Source organism: Tamandua tetradactyla, chromosome 17 (assembly GCF_023851605.1).
Source record: "Tamandua tetradactyla isolate mTamTet1 chromosome 17, mTamTet1.pri, whole genome shotgun sequence".
NCBI classification, from domain to species: Eukaryota; Metazoa; Chordata; class Mammalia; order Pilosa; family Myrmecophagidae; genus Tamandua; species Tamandua tetradactyla.
The window spans coordinates 82,317,398-82,331,865 of record NC_135343.1 but is presented as its reverse complement, the minus strand read 5'-3'; the positions used below and the strand labels follow the sequence as shown (position 1 = coordinate 82,331,865).

Below are 14,468 nucleotides of genomic sequence, written 5' to 3'. Positions count from 1 at the left end.
GAGCTTGGGATTAGCACAGCCTGATTTTTGGACTTCTTGGCAAAGGAGCCACATGAGTTGGTGACTGGCATTTAACCAACTTCTTTGAGGACCCTAGAAGGGGCCAAATTCTATAGTCTTGTTCTTTTCCTCTCTACTCTGAGATTTGTAAGGATCTCTAGCCCATCCTCATGAAAATCTTCTAGATAGCTGTAGGACAGTTTGGCCAACCAAATGGCTGGGGAATGAAACCAGCTTTCTAAAAAATAATTGAAAAAAGATCTAGTGAAATAATATGAACCAGAGATGGACCTAAACATTTTTTTTTAATTATAAGACCAGAATAAAATACAAATTCCAAGCATTCTCTAAACTGAATCTAAACCAAAATAATATTTCTTTTGTTCCAAGACCCAGGCTTCTAGACTTGACGCAGGGAAAGGTTTTAGGCATCCATTATCTCAGTTCGCCTTTCTCCCCCAGGTTATAAGCACTGGAATGTCGCAGTGGACTTCAGAGTCAGAACATCTGTTGGGGGGAGGAGGACTTGCTGTCTACAGGTTGCCACATGCCTTACTAGCTTTCATGGGGGCCCAGCTCACAGCATTGCCTGATGCCTGCTCTGCGGACTTCCCAGGCAGCTCCAAGCACTTCAGAAAAGCGAGTTCTTTAAAAGTTTGCAGCCTGTTGAAGCCAAAAAATTTTCTAATTGATTAAAAGCAAATTCTAAACCCAGGATCCACACTGTTTGTTTTACGGATGAGGTAACATTAGGCAAATGCAATAAACAAGACTGAAATAGTCTTTGCTGCCTTGTGAATGTGGGACTCCAGGCAACCCATGGTGGACCGCCATTCAGCCAGCCCTTTGCTTCCTGGTCTTCCAAGGAAGACCTCACCTAGATCCCAGACTGACTCGAGTTTGTGTGTGTATGTATGTTTTAATTAAAATTTTAATAACCAGCACCACAAATTATTTCTGATGCCTATCATGAACTCGTCCTGGTTTCTTGCCCCTTTCTTGCCTCAATCTCCGCAAGAACAGAAGCTGCTCAGTGCCACTTGCAGGACCACCTTTCCTGTGTGTAAAAACTAGGAGGGTTCCCTTTGCATTTTCTCTTTCCTGTGCAGTGGTGTTTGGGGGCTCAGGAATTTCCCTGGCTTCTGGAAATCACAGAAAGACACATACTTAGGTAGTGGGGTTCCTAAAGTTACAGATATCACAAAAGAAATCACCTTGCTTGCTTTTCATTTGCTGACTGACATGCTCAGAGGCTCTGGATGAAGAGACGGCCACTAGCTTCTAATAATTATATTAAAAATTACATAATTCCACAAATCTATTTTCTTACTACATTCAAAGAATCAGTATGTAAAGTATAAAGATGATTACAAATAATTTGTTTTACAGCTCATCTCTTTTCTTTATCCCAGTCACATGTAGTAAAGAAAATGATTGCTAATATTCGGATGCTGTTGGTGTGGCAGGCAATGATCTGAGGTCTTTGCTGCACCCTGGTGACGATTAATACTCCCCTTTCTTCAGACAGGCACACTGAGGCCCGTGAGAGGGTGTAGTAACGTGACAACACTCACATTGAGATGTGGTAGAGCCTCCTGCTCACAGGACCGATAGCAGAGACAGGCCATTTGGCCCTAGCCTTACATGGAAGGTCTTGAATCTAGATATTTGTCCCCAGTACACAATGCACAATGAAAACATGTGTGTGTGTGTGTGTGTGTGTGTGTGTACACACTATATGTAAATGTGTACATACCTGTGCACATATGCATACATGGATATATGCATACATGGATATATGCATATATGGATATATGCATACATGAATATATGCATGTATATACATATTTTTAAAATAACTTTTAATTCTCTTGCGAAGATATACTTATATTACTTTGCATCTTTGTATGTCTTCAGTTTGCTAAGCATAAACATTTAAAAGATACCACAGGTTCTGTAACCCTATTCTGATACTTCTTTTCTAATACAGAGTCTCAGAAATGAAATTGGCCCATCCATGACTTGACATCTGAGAGGTCCCTGTTCACCCGAACCACAGGAGTGGGAGAGAAACTTCAAGACGATCTCGTCCAACTTCTTCATGTCGTTATATGAGGAAATGGAGAGCCAGAGATGCCGACTCACTTCCCAGGGTCACACAGCTAGAATGCCCTTCTCCTGCCAGGCAGACAAGGTGTGTCACCCTTCACCCACTGCTCGTGACCCCTGGCTCAGGCCTCCAGATGCCAGCACGGAGAGGAGAAGCTGTTCACCTGGGCACACGCGACGGGGGCATCCCAGAGATGGTGAAGCATTTACCATAGGACTAAGGACTCCTACAGTAATCTTTTCTTCAAATTAGGAGAAATAAGGCCAGATTCTATAGAACTTTTCATATTTCAAAGCCTCTTTGGAGCTGAGGATCAATGCTGAAGATCTTTACCACTCTGGGAAGAAGTGCATGCAAGCGATTGCTATTCCTGCTTTGCAGATGGGGAAATAAAAGTCAAGAAATGTCCTATGCCTTTTCCAAGGTGACTCCTGGCTGGATCTGTTGCCCCACACCACACAGCTTTCCTGGATACAGTATGTCTCACAGGAATTACAGATGAGAACAGCAGAAGCATTTTTGTTGTCATGATGCTATTCATAAAACATTCTGGAACACTGTGTTTTTCCTCTGAAACAAGCCTTCGTGTGCTCAATAACAGGATAAAAGTTAGATCTTGTAAATCATATTCATGAAGCAAACACTATTTCAGGGGAGATACTAAGCATTTCCAATGCTCCAAAGGTATATGCTTTCAATGTTGAGGTGCATGATATATTTGAAGGCAGCTTGGTCTGGGGAACCAGCATATTGCAATTAAAAATGCAGCCCTTGTGGTCTTACAATCCTTTGTCTAAAGCCCTTCTACAAAAGAGGGTATTTTAATTCAATAAACAAAAGGCAGGCACTTCCAGCTTTCCTACCAGCAAAGCTACCTCTTGCAGCTAATACACCCATGGAGAAAATACACAAACAGCGTTTGATCCTGCCCTGCTGCAGGGTGTTTTCCTCTTTCAGGAGACCAAGGAAAAACAACTTCAGAACTTACCACCAAAACTTCCAAATTTATTGCAACACAACGTAATGGCAAAATGTTATTTTCTTAGCACTCACATTTTTGAACAACCACATGGCCAAGAATGCCTGGCTTTATTTTCTTCAATAAACCCAGAGAAAATCTCGAATCCCTCCCTGGATTTGGGGATGGTAAAGATGCCACGGAATTGGAGCAAACAGTTGGGTGTAATTATTCACTCTCGTCCTCTCAGTTTAACCTGTGCTTGAGGCACATATTTCATGTTTATACTGGTTTGACACAAATCATGCTTTAAAGAGATTTTGTTTCCTGTCTGCCTGTGCAAAGTTGAGCTAGAATGCTAGGCTTAACAATGCCAGCCCCCTTTGTAGGCTTATCAGGAAAAGAAGCATTCAGCCTAGGGAAACGCTTCCAGTGTAAACAAGGCACAGAATTGCACCTCCAGCCACATTCCACTGAGATCCGTCTGAATAGAGAGAAGCACAGATCCATGCCAAATAATTCTAATTTGATGTAGCATCGATGTGCCCATTTCTTCTCGAATTTCATCCATTGCTATAAGCAATTCTTATATTGCTACTGTTCTCTATATAGGAAGCAAGGCATTAAAACAGGCAAAATAGACTTACATGTTCTTCAAAGTCCTGCACAAATACTTTCCCACTTATTTTAACCATAATCAAGTTGGCTTAAACTGACAGCAAGCATTTTTCATCTAATCTTAAGGTCTTAGCACAATTTTTTAATAATTTCATATCCATAGTATTAGTCGTATACAAGGCTGTCACCCCTCCCCCATCCAGCTCTCTTGAGACTGAAATTTACACAGACCGATCCCTTGGCTGAAGTATGCATTGTAGTTTTTCAACGCAAATACACTTTAATATTTTACAATGTCATATGGAAAGCAAACTCTATAAAAAGTTTAGAAATAAAAAGTTCAGACATACCTTGTTTGGAGAAGGTAATTCACTTTTCAAAAAAAATGTCCACCACACAAAATGGATAACCTTTTCTTCCTTAAGCCTTTCTGCATCAAAAATTCCATCCAAATTATTTTAAAGGAGAAACAAGAAGAGGTCCAAGTACCTTTTCTCTTCTCAGAGGCACTAATCAAACATTCTCATCGACCTCTCAGCACTTTGAAAAGCACATTTTACACCACACACACACATTCAAACACACACACACACACACACACACTGCTTCTCACACTGGTTTTAGTGCCGAATTAGATGGTTGTCTTTCAAATTTCCACTCCCACTTGCTTTTTTTGGGCTAAGGATTCTAAATATTCTTTTCCAGCCCAAGCACACATTTTCAGTAAGCAAGTTCCATAATTAGAAATTCTGAAAAGTTGAAGCGGAGCAGCATCTAGAAAAAAAGAAAATAAACATGTTGTAAGAAGCACTTTAGCAGGGCAATTAAATTATTACAGTTTTCTCTCTTTTTTTCTTTTTCTTTTTTTTTTAATATACTGGTGAATGGAACAGCTGGATTCAACGACATAAGAAAGAAAGCTGTGCAAACACAACAGGGCTTATCCTATTGAGCTCTCACGTTTGGAATGATAATGCTTACTTTTCCTATATTAAATGCTCATTTTTGCATTGCCTCATTTCAGTCATTTCTGCATTTTGGCAAGCTTGAAGAAATGACTGTAGTACATTCCACTATAACAGGACACAGATAATAAAAATGGGCTGTGAAATCTGACTCATGTTTCAAGAAAACTAATGATGGATTTCTCACATCAGAGGAGAAATCTGCCGATTTGAGTTATTTCTATTAGTCTCACCAATTAAATTGAAGGAGTTCAGACCAAAACTATGCATTAGCATATCACAGTCTTTTAAAAAAAAGACAAAAAAAAAAAAACCTACCGTTGGCACTCCTTGAGGTTCAAATATCTCTTGGTATGACAGAGCATCTTCTCTCTCACTGGGCAAGAGGTAGCAAAGTGCCATTTCTCCTCCTGCGGAATGCGCACCCACAGAAGGTGCCCTGAAAGAGTCTTCTTCCATGCGAGCAGCACTCCCCGCCTTAGCTGTTGGCCCTGACATCACTCCATCTTTAAAATTCCTGTTTGAATATTATTTAATCTTTGAAAAAGGATTCCTCTTGGATCTGCATGTAAATTGTTTCTCAGTCCTGTTTCTTCCGTCACAAAGTCCTGAGCCTATGGAGGCTGGTGGTGGGACAGTGCTGCCACATGGGAGACAGACTATCCCGTCATGGGACTTAGGAAAGGGAAAATGAAATGGCAGCCCAAACATAATTAATAGTAATATGTTAATAATAGCTGCAATTTATCTAATGCTTTCTGTAGGCATGGTAAAAACGTTTTCCATATATCATCTGATTTAATACTATGGTTCAGAGACACAAGATAGCAGCATAGTAAGGTGTGGAATTTACATTGCCCTCCAGAGAAGCTGGTAAGCAGCCAGGAATTGTATGGGACAACTGCTGGGGGGACGTCAATGACCAGATATACATTGTACACCAGTCTGGAATAGGTGGACTTGCTGAGACCCCACACAGACCTGTAAGTCTCCCAAGACTCAAGGACAGCACCTGTCCCCCATGGGCACAGGAGGCTGGTACCACGAAGGGAAAGGAAACAGACTTTACTAGTAGCAAGGAGTTACCTCAACCAAGCTCCAATTGTGGAATTAATTAACCAATTCTGATTACTGAAAATAAGCCCTGAGCACAGATAAACCTGGAGTAAGCACTGAAAGAACCAGGAGTTTTTGCATCAGCAAAGAAGAGACAGGGCTGGTGGGAAAAGAAAACAAAAAAACAAAGGCTTTTTTTTGCTGGACAGCACAAAATACTGGAAAAGGGCTAGACCTCAAGAAAAGGGGACACATAGAGCTTGGGGATGCATACAGCCACGTGCTGCCAGCAGCTTTTGATTGACAAACCCAGGGTATAGAAGTCCAGCTCTGAAAAGGCTTTTATTTTTTTTTAACTTCTTAACAGCTCATTACATAGAACTGCAAACATTCTCAGGCTCCAGCACTACCCCAGGCAAAAATGGAGTTAAGGCATGCCTGAGAGACAAAGTAAATAAGCACGTGGATGGGGAAAATTCCCTAAAGGTTGTATCTTTCCCAAGTAAAGGAGGGCAGGGCCTAGCTCAAGTGGAGGCCCTCCTTTGGGGAATTCAGGCTCCAGGGGCTGGAAAACAGAAACAACCAAAGCAGACCTACTACCTCAGCCTCTGTCTCAACCATAACCCTGGCAGGGAAAGTCTGTTAAAATTAAAGGCACTGCAAAACTTCATGCTGGAGGGAAAATGAGGGCAGACAAGCACAACATTCTGAGAAGGATAGGAAAGGCACAGAGTCTAGAAGCTACCTAGGATAGTCTAACAACCTGCTGGGTCTCACCCTCAAGGAAACTTGATACTGGCAAGTCTTTCCTCCTGAGACATGGGCCTGTCTGGCCTCAGAAAATCTGAATGGTGCTGATAATATCTGAGAAGAACTTCCTAAAAAAAAAAATAGAGTCTCCATATAGGCAGAGAAAGAAACAGAAAAACAAGAACTGAAAAATTCTGATCACTTAAACAGAACCTATGCTAGAGATCTAAAATAAGTTGACCCAAATGCCAAAGACAGATAAAGAACAAAGACATCCAACAAGAAAGCCCCAGGTAAGAGAGTAAAAACAACCTCCAGAATAAACTAATTTAGGAAATCAATGCCTAGACACCAGCAAAAAATGACAAAAAGGAGCAAAAAAAAAAAAGGAAATTTTCATCCCAGGAAAATTAAAGATATGGCCCAGTCAAAGGAACAAACCAACATTTCAAATGAAATTCAGGAGCTGAAACAACTAATTCAGGATATTCGAAAAGACATGCCAAATCTCATAAAAAATCAAATCAACAAGTTGAGAGAGGATATAAAGAAGACATTGGGTAAATATAGAGAAGAACTCAAAAGTTTAAAAGAACAAATTGCAGAACTTATGGGAATGAAAGGCACAGTAGAAGAGATGAAAAACAATGGAGACCTACAATAATAAATTTAAAGAGGTAGAAGAAAGAATTAGTGAACTGAAGTACAGGATGCCTGAAATATGACACACAAAAGAAAATAGGGAAAAGAATTGAAAAATATATGCAAGGTCTCAGAGAATTGAGTGGCAACATGAAGTGCATGAATATATGTGTTATGGGCATCCCAGAAGGAGAACAGAATGAAAAGGAGCAGAAAGACTAATAGAGGAAATTATCACTGAAAATTTCCCATCTCTTATGAAAGACATAAAATTGCATATCTAAGAAGCACAGCATACCCCAAACAAAATAGACCCAAATAAACCTACTCCAAGATACTAATCAAATAGTCAAATTTCAAAGACAAAGAGAGAAATTTGAAAGCAGCAAGAGAAAGGCACTACAAGAGAAGCTCAATAAGACTATGTGTGGATTTCTCAGCAGAAACCAAGGAGGTGAGAAGGCAGTAGAATGATGTATTTAAGATTCTGAAAGATAAAAACTGCCAACCAAGAATTCTATACTCAACAAAACTATCCTTCAAAAATGAGGGGGAGATTAAAATATTTTCAGACAAACAGTCACTGAGATAATTTGTGACTAAGAGACTAAAGAAATACTAAAGGGAGTACTATAGGCAGATAAGAAAAGACAGGAGAGGGAAGTCTGCAGAAGAGTGTAAAAATGAAGACTATCAGTAAAGATAAAAAGAGAAAAGAAATCAGATAAGACATATAAAACCCGAAAGACAAAATGGCACAAGAAAGTACTGTCTTTACTGTGATAACATTAAATGTTAATGGATTAAACTTCCTAATCAAAGACATAGACTGGCAGAATGGATTTAAAAAAAAACAGGACCTATCTATATGTTGTCTATAGGACACTCACTTTAGACCCAAGGACAAAAAAAGGTTGAAAGTGAAAGGTTGGAAAAAGATATCTCATGCAAACAACAAAGCAGAAAAGAGCAAGGGTAGCTAAACTAATCTCTGACAAATTAGACTTTAAATATAAAACAAATGAAAGAGACAAAAAAGGATACTATGTATCAATAAAAGGAACAATTCAACAAGAAGAAATAACAATCAAAATATCTATGTACTGAGCCAGAGTGCTCCAAAACACATGAGGCAAATACTGAACAACACTGAAGTGAGAAGCAGACAACTCTCTGATAATAGTTGGAGACCTCAAATCCAGGCTCACATCCATGGATAGAACATCTAGACAGAGGATAAATAAGGAAACAGAGATTTTGAAAAATACAATAGATGAACTAGATTTAACAGACATTTACGAACATTACACTCCACAACAGCAGGATAAACATTTTCCTCAAGTGATCATGGATTATTCTCAAGGATAGACCATATGCTGGGTCACAAAGAAAGTCTCAATAAATTTTAAAAGATTGAAATTATACAAAACACTTTCTCAGATAATAATGGAATGAAGTTGGAAATCAATAACAGGCAGTGGGTGAGAAAATGCACAAATATATGGAGGCTAAACAACATACTCTTAAACAACCAGTAGGTCAAGGAAGAAATTAAAAGAGAAATCAGTAAATACCTCGAGGAAAATGAAAATGAAAACACAACATATCACAATTTATGGGATGCAGCAAAGGTGGTGCTGAGAGGGAAATATATTACATTAAATGCCTTTATTAAAGGAGAAGAAAGAGGAAAAATCAAGGAATTAACTACTTACCTGGAAGAACTAGAGAAAGAACAGCAACTAACTCCAAAGCAAAAGGAAAGAATTAGCAAATATTAGAGAAGAAATAAATGGAATTGAAAATATGAAAACAATAAAGAAAAATCAACAAAACCAGTGTTGGTTCTTTGAGAAAATCAATACAATCAACAGATCCTTAGCTAGGCTGACAAAAAAAGAGAGAGAAAGGATGTAAATAAATAAAATAAGAAATGGAAGAGGGAACATAACCATTGACGCTGCAGAAATAAAGGAGGTAATGAGAGGATACTATGAACAACTATATGATAATAAACTAGGCAATGTAGATGAAATGGACAGCTTCCTAGAAAGGCATGAACAACCAACATTGACTCTAGAAGAAATAGATGACCTCAACCCAACCAATTACAAGTAAAGAGATTGAATCAGTCATCAAGAAGCTCCCCAAAAATAAAAGTCCAGGACCAGATGGCTTCACATGTGAATTCTAACAAGCATTCAAGAAAGAATTAGTACCAATCCTGCTCAAACTCCTTTAAAAAATTAAAGAGGAGAAAAAGCTACTAACTTATTCTTTGCAGACAACATCACCCTAATACCAAGACCAGATAAAGATACTACAAGAAAAGAAAATTACAGACCAATCTCTTTAATGAATATAGATGCAAAAATCCTCCAAAAATACTTGCAAATCGAATTCAGCAGTACATTAAAAAAAATTGTACACCATGATCAAGTGGGTTTTATTCTAGGTATACAAAGCTGGTTCAATATAAGAAAATCAATTAATGTAATACACCGTATCAATAAGTCAAAGTGGAAAAATCACATGATCATCTCAATTGATGCAGAAAAGGCATTTGACAAAATTCAACATCCTTTCTTAATGAAAACACTCCATAGGATAGGAATAGAAGGAAACTTCTGTTGAATAGATTCAATATGATACCAATTAAAATCCCAACAGCTTACTTTGCAGAAATAGAAAACCCAATAACCAGATTTATTTGGAAGGGCAGTGTCATGGTCAGGTTCATGTGTCAACTTGGCCAAGTGGTGGTACCTGTTTGTCTGGTTGGGCAAGTGCTGGCCTGTCTTTTGCTATGAGGACATTTCATAGAATTAAGTCATGATCACGTCAGCTACAGCCACAGCTGATCCCATTTGTAATCAGCCAAGGGGAGTGTCTTCTTTAATGAGTGATGCTTAATTTAATCACTGGAAGCCTTTTAAGGAGGATTTAGAAGAGACAGGCTCTCTTCCTGCTTTGGCTGGCAAGACTCTCCTGTGGAGTTCATCCAAACCCTCCATCAGAATCATCAGCTTCACAGCCTGCCCTATGGATTTTGGACTCTACATTCCCATGGTTACATAAGACACTTTTATAAATTTTATATTTACAAATATTTCCTGTTGACTCTGTTTCTCAAGAGAACCCTAACTAATACAGGCAGGGCGCCCTGAATAGCTAAAAATATCTTAAGAAAAATGAAGTGGGAGGTCTCACACTACCTGACTTTGAGGCATATTACAAAGCTACAGTGGTCAAAACAGCATGGTACTGGCCTAAAGGTAGATATACTGACCAATGGACTCTAATTGAGTGTTCAGAAATAGACCCTCTCAAATATGGACAATAGATCTTTGATAATGCAGTCAAGCCAACTCAACTGGGACAGAGAAGCCTCTTCAATAAATGGTGCTTCAAGAACTGGATAACATTGAACAGCATATAAAGAGATATCTAAAGAGAAATGCAAATTCAAAAGCAATGAGATATCACTTTATTCACATCAGACTGGCTATAATTAGAATGCTACAAAATGTCCATGGTTTGCACATAACCCTGAGGGCCTACTGGTAGGTGTGACCATTCCAGACAGCGTCTTCACAACTACCGTATAATAGAGGTTTTATCATCTTTCTCATTTTACAGAAGAAGAAACAAAGAACCAGAGAGTAAGGTTGCTTGCCCAATGTCAAGTGCTGGAACCCGTAGTTAAACTTAGGTGACGCAGCCTGAGGATCCATGCTCAAACCGCACATCCTTTGCTTCTAGTGTAACATAGTATTTCACCAGGTGCATCTACCATGCCTAATTCATTAATCCCCCAGAAATAGACTCCTCATAGTTGGGCTCTTATCTGGAATCTCTGGGAAAAATTCTACCTCCAAATTCATTTATGTTGTGGGTGGAATTATAGGACTGAGGTTGGAGGATGAGGTCCTCATTTCCTGGCTAATTAACTCTCAGCTCTTAGAGGTTGCCCACATTCCTTGCCATGTGGTCCCCTCCATCTTCAAGTTATCAACAGCATCCTGAATCCCTCTTATGCTTGGGAAATCTCCAACTTCCTTCTCTGCAGCAAGCCAGAGAAAATCCTCTGCTTTTCAAAGGCTCTTATGGTTAGATTAGGACCATTAAGATAATTTACCTTGATGTCAATTGATTAGTAACCATAATTACATTTGCAAAACCTCTGTTGCCAAGTAAGGTAACATAATCACAGGCATAGTGCCAGAGACCATGTTAGAATTCTGCCGAGTCCACCCGGCCAGTTACTCAAACTGATGCAATAGAGTTATTCTTGACTCCTCTCTTTTTCACATGTTCCTCAGCTGTCAGCAAGTTCTGATAGCAAAGCCTTCAAGACAGGTACATCCAAAATGTGTCCACCTCTAACCACCTTCACTTGCCAATAGCCTAATTCACGCCAACATTTCTTTCCTGAGTTTAGCCTCCTAAGTGGTCTTCCTGCTTACCCGCTTAGTTCCCAATAGTCAGTTCTCGGTAGCCGAAATGATCCTTTGAAAACTGATTTCAGTTATGTGTCTCCTCTGCTTCAGGAGGTCTCTCTATCACTCAGAAGAAAAATAAAGTCCTTGGAATGACCTTCAAGACCCTACCACTGACCCCTGCCACTTCTTTCCCAGGCTCCAAGACCTCTGCTTCTTGCCTGTTCTGCTCCTGTCACAGGGCCTTCCCCAACATTCCTTGAACATCCAGGCCTATTCCTGCTTTAAGGACTTTTTCCTTGCTGGTACTTCTACCTGGAGGTCTTCTCTTGATATCTGCATAGCTCACTCTCTCACCTCCTTCAGTCTTTTCTCAAATGGCACTTGAGTAGGCTTTTCTTGACTACCTTGTTTAAAATGGCATACCTTCCCCCACCCCCCAAACATTTATCTCTCATCTCTGTTTTATTTTCTCCATCTTACTTATCAACCTTTTTTTGGAGGGGGGAGGGAGGTTTCCAGCTAAAGCCAGGAAACCTGCTAGACAAATTCTAAAAGAGCTGCAACACTATTACTTATCAACCTTTAATAATAGTCACTACTTGATTTCTATTATGCATCTCCCACTAGAATGTAGGCTGTTGGAAGGCAGGGATCTTTACCTGTTTCCTTTCCTGATGTATTTCTAACCCTTAGAACTGATACATAATAGGTGTGCAGTAAGTATTAACTAAATAATTGAAATACATTAGAATGGTTGCCTATGGAAGCAAATGGAAGTGGAGAATTGGAATAAAAAAACATGTTTACACAAAAGTCCTGGAGACATGTGTGGACCAGGGAGGATGGGACTGTGAATGGGCTCAACTCTCTGCACACCAAGACTTACAACAAATCAGTGGAGTTTGTGGACTCAGGGAAGTTTTTAACTTCCTTAACTGAAATAGGATCACAGCTTGTTACTTGGCGTAAACTGAATTTATTTCCAGTTGAGAACAAAGATTGTGATATTTTCACTTCTAATAGTTGAGATTCTATTTTGCTTGCAAATCACCTAAAGTTGCTTGAACACATGCTTTCTTCTTCTAAATAGTTTGTTACTACATATTCTTAGTCTCCTAGTCTTGTACTGTATCGAGTACAAAAAGCCAAATCTCTTTTAGAACATTCCCTATTGAAAGTTTTTATTATTGTAGTAACACTGAACTTGATGGCTCTTTAAAATATTGCCTCATTTTTTTTAACTCCAGAGACAGAAGGCAGAAAAATCATTGCACTCTTCATATAACATATCCATGCTTTTATATGACTTTTAAAAATGCAGGATGGCAATTTAAGAGTTTTAGAAATGAGGTAGACGTTTCAGACATTCCTGATACGTTTACTGTGTGTGGGCATAAAACCCAAGAGTTACACCTTTCATAACACAAGCCCACTGAAATGTCTAGGGCTACCATTGTGTTTGATAGTACATCAATTTTTCATAGAAATATGATTTGCCTTGAACTCCCCTACAACAGTTTTGAGACTCTTTTCTCCCTGTGCTTCAGTAGAAGCTTGCTGCAGTGATCAGATGGAGTTTCACAGTTTTCCTGCTGAATGCTCTTGCCAAGGACACATGTTCTGAGTAGTGCTTCAATGAATGGAAAATTTGCCAACATAATTAGTTTTTTTGTTAAATGTATGTTGTCACTGTCTGTCAGAAGCAAAGAGGTTATTGCAAGACAAACATCTCTCTCAAAAATTACAAGGAGCCAAATGAGGGGCCTGAACAACTTACAAAGAGGCCAACAATGGATGGCCCAAAAAGACTTTGCTGGGTAACTTTAAAGTGCTTCCAAAACTAGAAGAGGTTCTCAAGGCTATATCAAAGGAAAAAAATGATTAGAGATTTAAAGGAGTTCTTGATTATAATGCAAAAGGTAAAGGAGATGGTGAATCAACAGAATTCATCTTCTTCCTCAAGCTAAAATTTAAAAAAAAGGAGATGCTTGATTACTATTCTTAAATGGTACCCTGAACAAGTCAGACGGAATCACTATATCAAACAGAGGTCCACACAGCATACAAAAAGAAAAAAAATAGGCCTACGATATTGCAGGCCAAAATGGCATAAATAAATAAATAAATGACTATGATTACAATAACATAAAAGCAATTAACAGACCAAAAGGATTTTTTCAGGAACCGTAGGCTACTGCATAGACCCTAGCTTTACAGAGGGTGGTGAATCTGGGGGATTAGAAAAATACAAAAGTATCTTGTACAAAACGAGGATTCAAATGGAGATCATAGATGTTACATCTCCTCTTGGTGCCTAGTAAGCAAATGGAGTTCTGAATAAAGGATTGGTTCTCTGAACACCGAAAGAAAATGATTTATTTTTCACTTAAGCCCCTCCACTTCTAAATATTTTAAGAACTACATAAAGTACAGTAGTATGAAAGGAAGAGTGACAGCAAATAGATAATAAAAGGAGTAGTAGAAAAGCTCAGGGTGAGGTCAGCATGTGGAAATGCAGATCTTGTCTGGTTGCCAAAGAGAGGCTGCAAATTTGGCCCCAAACTTCCTAGTAGTCAAAGCAAAGGTAATTATGCTCAGTTTACAAGATCCCTCAATCGTTCAGTTTATGGTTTCCGTAAAACCAGTCATTCCGACATTCAGATAAAGCTCAGAACGTGGAGGAAAGAAATGCCATCATTAGGAGGCATCCCAGACCAACAAACAATTTAAACAAAAACAAATATTTGGCATCTGACGTGGGGCATTCAACATTTTTTCTTCAAATAAACACATGAAAAAGTTACTTCATATTATTAACATCATTTCATAAAATAAAGGACAATTTTTTGACACTAAAGAGGATGGGAAGGCATAAACCTAGAATAAAAATTAGCTCTTTATAAGTAAAGTTAGCTTTATAAATAATT

At 38.8% G+C, this 14,468-nt stretch overlaps 1 protein-coding gene and 1 non-coding gene across 3 annotated transcripts in view; both read right to left on the bottom strand.

Moving 5' to 3' along the window:
* Positions 1-4,309, bottom strand: part of VIT (vitrin) — a 123,097-nt gene extending 118,788 nt beyond the window's left edge. For both annotated transcript variants that reach the window (XM_077135060.1, XM_077135061.1), the window contains exon 1: positions 4,037-4,309. The gene's annotated coding sequence lies outside the window, so the exon portion shown is untranslated. The remainder of the gene's footprint in view (positions 1-4,036) is intronic.
* Positions 4,310-12,048: 7,739 nt separating this feature from the next.
* Positions 12,049-12,109, bottom strand: LOC143661812 (U7 small nuclear RNA). Its single transcript, XR_013164858.1, has one exon. It is a non-coding gene; the product is annotated as a U7 small nuclear RNA (small nuclear RNA).
* Positions 12,110-14,468: the final 2,359 nt, after the last annotated feature.